The 12,770-nt window shown below is 36.6% G+C and overlaps 1 protein-coding gene across 1 annotated transcript in view; it reads right to left on the bottom strand.

The window, feature by feature from the left end:
• eIF5B (eukaryotic translation initiation factor 5B) overlaps positions 1-12,770 on the bottom strand; it is a 530,511-nt gene that overhangs the window by 339,047 nt on the left and 178,694 nt on the right. The window lies entirely within an intron of this gene.

The raw sequence follows: 12,770 nt of genomic DNA, 5'->3' as shown, positions 1-12,770 counted from the left end.
TCAAGGAGCAGCCAATCACCCACAAATGAAGTTAGGAGCAACCAACCACCTTCGGACCACAGCTTAGTTATCAACCAATCAAACCACAATCTTACCCAAGGTGAACTCTCACTGCTAAAGAAAGGTTTGAACTACCTTTGAACTTGATATTGTTTATCATATCGAGAGGGGTTTAAGATCCCTCCCCACCAATCTAGCTGATAAAATACAAATGGAAACATCGTGTATACTAAATTGCAAACAAAAAACTAAGCAGCAACTTAACCAAAACCGAAAATCTGGCCCTTAAATCCTTAAAAATAACCAAGACATTATAATCATGAAAGCAGATAAAGGTAATGCCACTGTCCTTTTAGACCATACAACATACATTGAAAAAATGAACCATTTGATTCAGACCACAACACCTATCTAAATGGTAAACTACAACCCCACAAAACGTAAAAAAATGAAAACTGAATTAATTAAATCCATCCACACATGGCCCGAAGAAACAACAAAAAAATTAATATCTCATTATGCCCGTGTGCCCAGAATTTATGGCCTGCCAAAAATACATAAAGCAGGCACACCACTACGTCCGATTGTTGAAGGAACTGACAGCCCAAATTATCACTTAGCCAAAAAATTAGTGTCCACACTCAAGGAATTGGTAAGTCAATCTTTTATGTAGGTCCTTCCTACATAAAAAATACATAACATTTCATAAATAAAATTAAAATCATTATACTCAACGACCAAGATTTATTAGTCAGCTTTGACATAACTTCCCTCTTCACCAATGTCCCAATCAATGACACTTATCGTGCTCTTACAGAACATATTTCCACACAACATCACAGCCCTCTTCGCCCACATACTCTACTCCGGATATTTCGTGTGGCAAAACAATTTTTACCTTCAAAAAGAAGGTACAGCCATGGGCTCATTGCTTTTCCCCCCACCCCCAAATAGCTAACTTTTATATGGAAGACTTTGAGCAACGTGCTCTAAAGCCCAAAATTTGGCTCAGATACGTCGACGATATTTTCGCCATTTGGCCTCACGGCTGCTAAGCTCTAAATACATTCCTTAGCCACCTAAACAAACAACACAAATGTATCCAATTCACCATTTATCACAGACACACTTATCACACGTCTTCCCTCTGGCTGTCTCTCCTTCTCAGTTTACTGCAAACTTATACACACAGGCCAATACATACACAAAAATTCTTACCATCACCCAACACATAAACTAGGTGTCATAAGCACCCTTAAACACAGAGCTCAAAGTATTTGTTCTAATGAACACGCTCTAAACCAGGAATACAAGTTCATCAACCAAACATTTATGAAAAATGGATACAGTAAAAAAAAAAACTATTCACAAGGTCCTCCACAAAGATACCAGTAAGAACAAAAAAGATTTCAGGAATGCTATTGCCATTCCTTATGTTAGAGGCATTTCTGAAAAATAGACAGAACTACACAAATACATCATTAAAACCACCTTTAAACCGTCGAATAAGTTAAGACACCTACTCAGTTCTTCTCAAGATCCTCTTCCACACCTAGCCCACCCAGGAGTATACAAAATGCACATGTAACATACCATACATAGGGCGAACTATCCCAATTAGACAAGACAAACACAAACGACACATCAAATACCTCCATTTTGGGAAAACCTGCCTTTCTGACCACGCACTCTAAACATACCACAGAATTGATTGGAAAAATACCAAGTCCCCTACACCGCACCAAAACCCGGTTTGGGAGGAAATTTAAAGAGTTATGTGAAATGCTCAAACATAATCCAAATCTCAACAAAAATGATGGCCTAACCATTCCAAGAATGTGGAGGACCCGTCTATAACCTGTATAACAACCTAATCTAGCCAAAAAAAATCCCACTACAAGAAGACAACCTGGTGAAGTGTTTGTAACATTCAACAGCAACTGAAGGAAATCATATAACAATCAGAACTGTACAAATCCAGAAGAATATTAATACATGAGGACTTTAGCAGTTTATTGTAGTTGTAATTTTTTTTTTTTTTTTCTATCTTTTTTATTTTATTTATTTTTTAATCACTAGAGGTCAGGCTAGGAAAAAGGATTAATTAACTATGTAGATTTAGTTTACCGGTATACAGGGCTAGAGCACGTAGCTTGGTTCCTTATACGCATATATCCTTCTGACGATGATGACTTCGATACAGGGGTCGAAACATCAAGTTTTATTTTATTAGTAATTAATAAAATAATATTTTCAACATGTGTGCTTCTGTGTCCCTAAATCTATAAATATGAATGCTGATCACCGTGTAACCTTAAAAGAAAGTGGATATAATAGACTAGACTTCAAAAGAGATAGTGATATCTTAAAAGAACTTAAGGTAATATCTGCTTTAGACTACTTCGTCTTTATAGAATGAATGAGTGAAGGAAGACTCCCCAGAAAGATTACGAGATATCGACCAGGGAGAAGGAATAAAGTTGGGCCTTTGAAGAGATGGAAAGAGACCATAACAGGTTTCTAGGCCTATTACTAGAAAGGAAGAAGAAATATTAACAAATAAGTGAAATAAATAATTATTTTCTTACATTCTGTGTTGTGAATTAATGCCATTAAGTGAATTGTCATATACTGCCAACACATAAGTGCTTCTATTCATTTATGTGAATAGTTTATTTGGGGGGGAGGGGGGGGGAAGCACCAGTGTGCTTTTTTTTTCCTAACACCAGTGTCTCATTGGTGCTAGAATTTGCAAGAAAAGCTATAATTAGTACACTGAGAAATGTGGAATATTGAATGCAAGTAGAAATTCACATGAGCACAAATCAGATGATGTGGTAGGTAGTGACGTGTGTTAATCAGAAAAAAAACAAGAATGGAAATCTTCAAATACAAGATGATGGTGAAATAACAGCGCGAAAGAGGCGAAAGTATAAGAAAGGAGATATGAGAAATAGAAAGAAAGCAGAGTCCAGCACAATGTTGGAAATTTTGAGCCTGATGAATGCTGGAAGGGGAAAAAAAAACTCTACAGTGATTTCATGATTGGGGTATACTGGCCAAATGATTATATTTTCCAAGTGCAAAAGATTCATGACATGACTGATGCAATACAAAAGCAACTTAACCAAATGAATGATAAGATTAAGTTGGTTAGAATAAATGAATGACTGGAAAGGATCAAGTATGGAAAAAGAAGATATGAAAGAGTTGAGTGATGTGATAAAGAGCAAAACAGTGAGTTGAGATGAGGAGAGTTGCAACTGCAAAAGAGTCAGAGGATTGTGTAGATATAATAATAATGTAATATACTAATAGTAAAAGAAAGATATAATGGTTTGTAGTATGTAAATGTATGGGATGATTTTGATAGGAAAAAGATCTGTACATGCAACATGCATTGTATTTGAAGGGTTCTGGTGTCAAGTGCTTGAAACTGTTTAGTGAGAGAGTGAATATGAAATGTCAGGCTCTAGATGCCTGGGTGGCTAGAATAAACAAGGACATATGCATAAATTAATTGGTAGAAACTATGACTGTGTGTGTGTGTGTGTGTGTGTGTGTGTGTGTGTGTGTGTGTGTGTGTGTGTGTGTGTGTGAGAGAGAGAGAGAGAGAGAGATCTGTTATCAGTGACTCCAGGAAATGCCGGCAGGGTTTATTCAAGAAAAAAAAAGTGTTGACTGCGATATTAGGGACGGAAATTTAGTTCAAGATCCAACTTGTTGGTCCAGTAGTCAGCTGTCATATATGTGTATATATACATACTAATGCCATAGGCATAAAAATAAAGGCAAGGAGGTCTCATTAGACAGAAGAAGAGTGTTACAGGAACAGAATGTGATCAGTTCAATTTATTCATGGAGGAGAGCTGACAATGGATAGGAAGCACTACTAATAACTGGAATCAAATCCAAACATAGAAATTTCCAATGGTGATGATAGAATGAAGAATAAAGCAGAATGAATAGGTACAATAAGCTTGTTTGGTGGAAGATAAAAGGTTACCAGAAAAAAATTCATGATTGCCTACCGATATGCATCAGCATCATCTAAAGAGCAATAAAAGCTGAAGGAACATCTTTTAAATACAGGGAAGACTATCATTATGGGCGATTTTCAAGTGGAGGAGAGAGTACAGACTGGAGGAGGAAGAAAGCATGTAATATAAGGGGAAATTAATTCACAATATTACTAGTGTTGGATCTAATAGTATCTGAGATTTGCCCATAAATGAGTTAAGATCATACCTACAATCAGCGCTGCAACAAAAACAAATATGATAGAAACAAAAATTTTGTTCATGAATATTATAATATTTATGAATCACTCCCCACAGTGGCAAAATTTAATTTGAAAATGAAAATACAGGGTAGTCATAAAATAACTTTCCCTCTTTGGAGGCATCGTAGCTAAAACCAATAAACGGAATGAGACCAAATTTTATATTGAGACTTTTGAAGGAATGGGGAGATGATTTCCTTGAAAAAAAAAAAGTACCAAAAGTCGCCGACAGGGGAAATTTTGGTGCTGGAAGAGCCGAAAACATTCAAATATTTGCAGTAAACGCAGGTAAAAAGGATTATGCAAATTTTACTGTGCGTACGTGACAGCAGTGCCAACAATTCCACTTAAAAAGAGATTGCGAACATTCAGGCAGCCATTCGAATGACTGACGAATTGTGCTCAATATGTATCCTACTTTTCAGCATGCTTTATTTGTTAAGTTGTTTTACCTTAAACAGTGCAATGTTGCAGCGGCCCTTCAGGAAGTTAGAAAGCTTCATAACCTGCGTACAGGTCCTATGTCAGCTGTAGCACTAAGAGCTATGATTAAGAAGTTTGAAGAAACTGGATCACTACGAGTAGACCTGGCAGAGGACAGAAAGCAGTGCAAGAAGAGACAGTAACAGATGTTGCTACTGTGGTGTTCAACGACACAGGGACCAGTACTAGTCCAAGCGCTCATGCCATAGCTCGCAAACTTGATATGGTTTATGGAACAGTCTGGAAAATCTTATGGAAAATGCTTCACTTCTATCCGTATAAGTTCAGTCATGTGCAAGCACTAACTACTGCAGATTATGATAAGCACATGACCTTTGCGCTAATGTTTCTTGTCCAAATGGAGGTCGACAATGACCGGCCTTGGAGAATATTGCGGGGTGATGAGGCTCATTTTTCTCTGAATGGGTCAGTCAACACTCACAATTGCAGAATTTGGGCATCTGAACATCCCCAAACGATCCAGCAAGTGCCACCACATTCTCCAAAAGTGATTGTGTGGTGTGGCTTCACAGCCAATTTCATAATAGGACCATACTTTTTTGAGTGTATTACCCCTACAGGTCCTGTAACCTGCTCCATTACTGGAGAGATTTATCGACGAATGCTGGAAAATTTTGTTATTCCAGCATTGCAGCAAAGATAATGTTTGGACTCCATAATTTTTATGCAGGATGGAGCATGGCCACATATTGAACTTTCAGTACAGCGCCTTTTACGCAAGCATTTCAGTAATAAGAGGGTTATCGGTCAGTTCTTTCCGACGGCATTGCTGCCTTGAACCCCAGACATCACTCCGTGTGACTTTTGGCTGTGGGGTATTTGAAATCCGTTGTGTATGTTGGTGGCGTTCCCAACTTGCATGTCTTGAAAGAGAACGTAAAAGGCTGTTATGAGCATCCAATCCGACTTCTTGTGCTCAGCTGTAGAGCATGTCGCACACTGAATGCAATTTGTTGTACACAAGAAAGGTCAGCACATTGAAAATCGTGTATGTGGTCCAGGGGACCCCGATTCTGATGAATAAAACATTGTTTCCTGTGAGTTCGATAACTACATTAATTTCTGTCTTTCTCGCAAGTTGTTTTAGCTTAATTATTAATCTTATCATTGTAACGTGCCTGTCGCTTACACCGTCGAAATGTTATTATTGCATTTTATCTGCATTTAATGTAATTATCCGCTTATTTTCAGCCTCTGCCAGTGCCAAAATCGGCAACTTTTAGTACTAAATCTTTTTTTTTTTTTTTTTGTGGAAATCATCTCCCCATGCTTTCAAAAGTCTCAACATAAAATTTGGTCTCATTCTGTTTATTGCTTTTAGCTACAGATGCCTCCAAGGAGAAAAAGTTATTTTATGGCCACCCTGTATAATGCTGATTATTTCTGATACCAAATTTCAGTGATAGTGAAACTGTGTATCTAAGCAAGTGCAACTGTGTATTGCAGTTGCCTAGTTACGGCACTGCCTACAATTGGTGAAAAAGATCATGCATTTTGCCATGGGAGGGTGAAACATATGCAACAGCTTTGCCTAAGAAGGTACCGTAGTCCCCCCCCCCCATCTGCAGGTTCACTGTCCGTGGTTTCTATGGTCAACCCCAGTCCGAAAATATTAAATGGAAAATTCCATAAATAAACAATTACATCGGAAAAGTGGATATTACATCGAACATTATTTCAAAGCTGAATGTTTGTAAAAACTATGAAAGTTCCGTAAGTTGACCCCAGGGCTTATGAGGATTGTATTCTCATAAGCCCTCAGGTCAACTCACGGAACCTTTTCAGTTCATAAAAACATTCAGCTCTGAAATAATGTTGGATCTAGTATCCACTTTGCATATGTAATTTTACATCGCTGAAATTAAGCCGCATGGCTCTTTCTTTTAGTAATAGATTCATAAGTTTTGAATTGTGCTCCATTCTGAGTAGTTCTTGGTTATCAGATCAACTGTCGCAGTATCACAGTACTTGTGTTCAAGTAACCCTTATTTTACTTAATAATAGTCCCAAAGCAGGAAAGTAGTCAATTTGGATATGCCAAAGAGAAGCCATAAAGTTCTTCCCTTTAAATGAAAAAAGGTGAACGATCTCGATTTCATAAAATAATAAATAAATAATAATAATAATAAACATATGCTGAGATTGCTAATATTCCATTCATATAACTTATTACAAATATATTATTATAATTATTTTATTATTAGTTATTGATGTTAATCTCTTACTCTGCCTAATTTATAAATTAAACTTTATCATAGGTTAGTTCACCACTATCTGCAGTTTCAGGTATCTACAGCGTGTCTTGGAACATATCCCCTGAGGATAATGGGGTGGGGGGGGATTACTATAATTACAATAAACTGAAAAGGGGCAGCTTAAGACAGTGCCATTGCATGAGAAACTGCATAGTAAACGAAACAGTGTATGAGAATTAGTCAAAAGACTACCTAAAAGAAGCTATATCTCACTGCATCCCCAGAGTTGACAGAATTAGTTGCATGGGAATGGGAGTTCAATGGATTAACTGACACTATAAAGCAAGAGCACAAAAAAAAAAAAAAAAAGAAGCAAATATTGTGCATCTTATAAGAGTGGTGACAGGGCTCCTGAGCACTGTAAAAAACAAGACAGGAAAGTGTTGGCAATGGTGAAAAGACAAAGTTGACTTATGAAAAGCAGTTGGCTACAGACCAAAGGAAGCCAAGAGAACTGTATTAAGTGGCAAGTAAAAGAAGAATTACCATAAAATAAAAGAATAAGCTTAGTGAATGCAAAAAAAAAGGTGAAAGTATCAGATGCACGAGAAATAGCTCAGTTGTTAAAGTGTTTACTTCACTATGGCATGTATTCTGGACAGATCCATTAATTCCCTGGATGCCAGGAAGAAGATAGATGAAATAGCAGAAGTAGATGGGTTACAAGTATTAAGTGTTACAAAAGCTTGGCTTAAATACAGCAGTTGTGCTGGATATCCCATCCATTGGCATGGATTCTGTAGGAGTGTAAGAGTTAGCTAGCCTCTGGAGAGGAGATAACCAGTAAAGAACTCAGCCTATATAAATTACACACTTTTGCTAGATTTTTTTTTTTAATGCACAAGTGTGAGATGGATGGCAAGCAACTTTGCTGTATAATTACTGCAACGAGTGGATCGAAGTAGAAATAGTAATGCTAAGAAACACAGCAGTGCAGCCAACAGTTATCTAATCTTGAACCATCAGTATAGATAGGCAAAAAATCAGAGTGGACTGCTCTGTGCGCATTAAACAATTGAAGGTAAACAGATGGTGTATGAGACTTCAGTAGTTGACAAAGTGAGAAGTTGCAGAATGGGATGACAAAGTGAGAAGTTGCAGAATGGGATGACAAAGTGAGAAGTTGCAGAATGGGATGCAAGCCTACTTCAAGGCACAATTAAGAGACATATGTTCATCTATGTGATAGAGGATGTTCATTTTATTCAACACAAAGGCTTTGATCAGGTAATGTGTGAAAAGCACTGGTAGCTAATCCAATACCTTGATGATGGACTGGGTCTGAACACCAGAGCATGCCTCCCTTGCAGAACTATAAACCTGGGATCTGTAATCAAGTTTCAAACATACAAGTGCACAATAAATGCAGAGCAAGGAACACTAATCAGCACCCAATTCAGGAGAGGACAGAGTATGAGGAAATTCAATGCTTATTTATTTATTTATTTATTTTTGCACTTTTCTCAAAGACAACGAATGTGTGTAGAAAATGCTGGCTTTCTGTCAAAGATGAGTCCCAAGAACTTGGCCTTGGGTGTAACTGAGATAACAGTTTGTCCCATTCTTAATCAGGATATGAGTGAAGAGTGCACATCCAGCAGAAGTGTACACAGTTTATTTCTGCAGATAGCCTGAACCCATGACAATTGACAACTGAACCCAAATCAATTGTGCCTCTTCCCTCTAGGAAGAGGCACAATCGATTGCTTGTTGATGTCTTTCAATAACCCTTATATATAGTGACAGTAAATTGTGAAGTCGTCAACATAAAGGCAACTGCCTACTGTAGGAGGAAGCTGTTCAATAAGTGAGTTCACTTTAATAGTAAAGAGAGTGTCACACTTCAGACAGAGCCTTGAGGGGAATCTCTCTTCTTGATGATATGGATAAGATAACATGCTTCTCACTTAAACTTGAATGACTAAGCTGGAGAGAAAGTTTTTAATAAACAGAAAGTGTCCTTTCAGATTAAGATTAAATAGTCAAAATTTTTTCATGTCAAAGAACACCGAAACCACATGTTCTCATTTCAGGAAAGTGTCTTATACATGTTTCTAAACGAACCAAAGAGTCCAAGGTTGACTGGTGTCTATGAAAGCCACACTGCGTGTTAGAAAGAAGTTCATTGCTTTCTAAATACCAGAAAAGTCTTGCATTTACCTCTTTTTCTAAGACTTGATAAAAACAGCTAGTCAACTCCATGGAAGCTGCAAGTAAATTATACCCCTCAGTGATGATGAAACTGATAATGAATCAATGTCCCTTTGACATATTTTACTGTTGTATTCTTAGTAAAGAAAGCATCAAAGGGAGCACCTTTCTGATATAGTATATTTTGCTCAGTCATGATCTTTTGAATCTCCTTTTCATCCTTCTAGCAGAAAAATTGAGATACTCTGCTTTCAGTGATATTGGGAATGTTAAATATAATGATATTCCTGGTCAGTATTCAGCTAGGATACATCCCTATGTATGAGAATAAACTTTAAAAGGTATCTGTGGTATAACTATAAACAACAAATTACATGATAACCTCAGTAATTAACTTGAATAAAAGTACAGATATTTTATACTGAAAATAACAGTACGTCATCAGTGTAGAAACAAGCAAATCAAAAACTTGGAATACGAAGTACATACAATAATTGGTTCAGCAATTAAAAACGTGCAAGCTAGAAATTAATATATTAATAATAATATTAAAACTATTTTTGTGTTTATATAAAATGAGAATCTCAAACTTTTTGGGGGTGGGGGGATAATTTTTCCAGTTCAGGTTAGGCCGATGTAAGCACAGTTGTTGTTATGTACCTTGTATTCCTGTTCTTTGACTTGCTTGTTTCTACACACTGATGTACTATTATTTTCAGTATGAAATATCTGTACTTTCATTCAAGTTAATTACTGTGGTCATTGTGCAATTTGTTATTTACATATGAGAATTATGGATCTGAAACATGGGTGATAAATAAGGAATCAAGAAAAAGAATTTTGCCATTTGAAAGAACTTGTTACAGGAAGATTCTAAGAATAGGATGGGTACAGAAAATTACAAATAAAGAGCTCTATCAGAAGATACAACCAAAGAAGAATCTAATGTAGAAGATTATAAAAGGAAGCTGCAATTATCTGGACACATCTGCAGAATGAGAGAGGACCAGAAGATAAAGACATTCATGTTTGGTATTATGGATGGTGTAAACAGAAGAGATAGACCATACAGAAAATGGACAGACAACATAAAGGACTGGTGTGGAATGGGTGTACAGAAACTGCGAGACCAACGGGCAGTGAGCCCATCATGGTTATTGATGATGATGATATGAGAATTCTTATTATGGTTGTCACTCCTTGAACTTGCAATATGCAGCAAATCTCATTACGAACATCGAGGACAACTCATTCAAATCTTACTCCTCGAGTAATATTTGAATGGGGGGGGGGGTACTGTGATTGGCAGCCTACCAAGTGATGGACAAAAGAGTTGCTCTGAATGTTTTTGGGAAGATGTTTCAACATAAATGTCCACTGAACCAAACTTTTTTCAGTGATTTTGAAAATCCTGCAAAATCTTCTAGATAAAGAAAAGGGAGACATTTTCACAATTGCATGTTCACTTACTGCATGGATAATCAGAAAAGATAGTATGCTTTTTGCATTTTATTTATGCAAAAAACATTAGACTCAGAACTGGAATGCTAGGGCTATCTGACAACAGATCAGCACCACAGCAAGCCATGGGCTGTCCCTCAACTATTGCTGAGTTTTATTCAACATGGCTTACTCATGTAGTAGATCCACTAGAAAATTATTTTGGTCAAGCCATACAAGCACCAAATGTCTTGCCAAAGCAAGGATGAAAGTAGCACAAGACTGTCAGGCACCCATGAACATCTTGACTCCTTTCAAGATGTTCATGGGTTGCACTGCATGATGAACATAGTGGCAGGACAATGGATCCTAGTGACGGTGATGTGGAAAATAGGACGGTGAAAAATTCAGGAGAAGTAGAGCAAAGGATATAGAAAGAAAAGCAAAAAAAAGAGTTAGTAGTATTAATGGGAGGTCACCACCACAAACAGGTGCCCCACATGAAGGGATACATATCCATAAATGACATCTAACACCACCTCATAGTTCAACCCATCAAATTCATATTTTTATCTCAGGATATCATTGCCCACATTACAACTCTGAAAGAGTTATATAGAGTACCTAAAGTTCATCATGAGCATGCTAAGCTAAAAGCAAAGCATTTTCTAAATATAAATGATGCTAAAAAAACATGGATTTATATTGGTCCCAAATATTTCAACTGTAAAAGAAGAAAGTATGCAGAAAGCTTAATGAATTTGCGTAATCAATCATTCTTATTCATAACATCTCCAAACTTTCCTTCCATGTCACTCTTCCTAATTAAGCAAATAGGCTATTTATTATAGAACTTATACTTGATTAGGAAAGTTTCAAAAGACCTTAAGTGTGGTATGTTATGAAGAATGGCTACAGCAAAAATTTTTATATATATATATATTTTAAAAGAAATCAATGACTAGAACCGAGATTTAAGTAAAAAGGTTTTAATATTAAAAGAGATTGACACTACTAGTTTCGGCTTGTAACAGCCTTCATCAGATGACATTATAAAAGAAAGAAAAAAGAAAAACCACTAAAACACTGAAGCTTAAATAAACTAAGAACATCATAGAGAGTCTCTATACATAATTAACATTAAAACATTGTGGTTGTATTTAAAGTTGTTCTTTCGTTTGTGGTATTGTTTGGAAAGTACGTGCTAGTAGCATCTCGTGAATGCCAGTACATGATTACAGCTGAATGACTATCTGGGAGGTTGTAGCTCAAGTTATTATTTAGATGAACAGGATTGAAGATGATTTCCCTAGATTCTACGGTTCATCATTGCAACGGAAGATGTTAGTAGATTTTTCCAGCAGACTTTGTGACTTTGGCTTTCATCATTAGGATTAGCCTAGAAAAGGATATGACTTGATAATGCACTGGCTCACTGTCTCTTGTAAGTAATGTCCCTCATGTGTTCTTCCATACGCAATTCGACAGATTTGTCTGTCTGCCCAAAATAAGGAATATCACAATCACACAATATTTTATATACACCAGGGTATTTGAGTTGATGATGACAAGGTTTTGGGTAGCTTATTAAGAAACGGATTTTTGGAAGTGGAGTGAACAAGTTTCTGACATTGTATTTTCTTAGAACTTTTGCTAATTTATGTGAAACTGTACTTATGTAAGGAATAGAAATATTGCCTTTGAATCTATTTATTTCTTCTGAGTGATGTCTAGGAAGATTAAGAAGGAATTTTTCTATGATTCTCTTGGAATATCCATTAACTTTGAAAGAAATTTTGAGATGGTTTATTTCTGTAAGAAGTTCATTTGGGTCATCCAGAAGAGAACGGACTCTATGTCCCAAGGTGGAAATTATTCCAAGCTTATGAGGAGGGAAGTGATGGGACTGACTATGCAGATATCTGTTGGTATGCGTTGGCTTTCTATACATCGATATTTTGAGTTTACAGAGGAGCATGTCAGTTTGACATCAAGCAAAGGCAGGGAATTATCCGTTTCAAGCTCGGCAGAAAACTTAATACTTTGATGTTGGCTATTGATATGTTCGAGGAAAACCATAATGGAATCATGTTAGAATCAAATTAGCAAAAGTTCTAAGAAAATACAATATCAGAACC

This window comes from Typopeltis vanoorti, chromosome 8, assembly GCF_054136105.1.
Source record: "Typopeltis vanoorti isolate ZY-2024b chromosome 8, IOZ_Tvanoo_1.0, whole genome shotgun sequence".
In the NCBI taxonomy this organism is placed as follows: Eukaryota; Metazoa; Arthropoda; class Arachnida; order Uropygi; family Thelyphonidae; genus Typopeltis; species Typopeltis vanoorti.
This window is presented reverse-complemented; position numbering and strand designations above follow the sequence as displayed.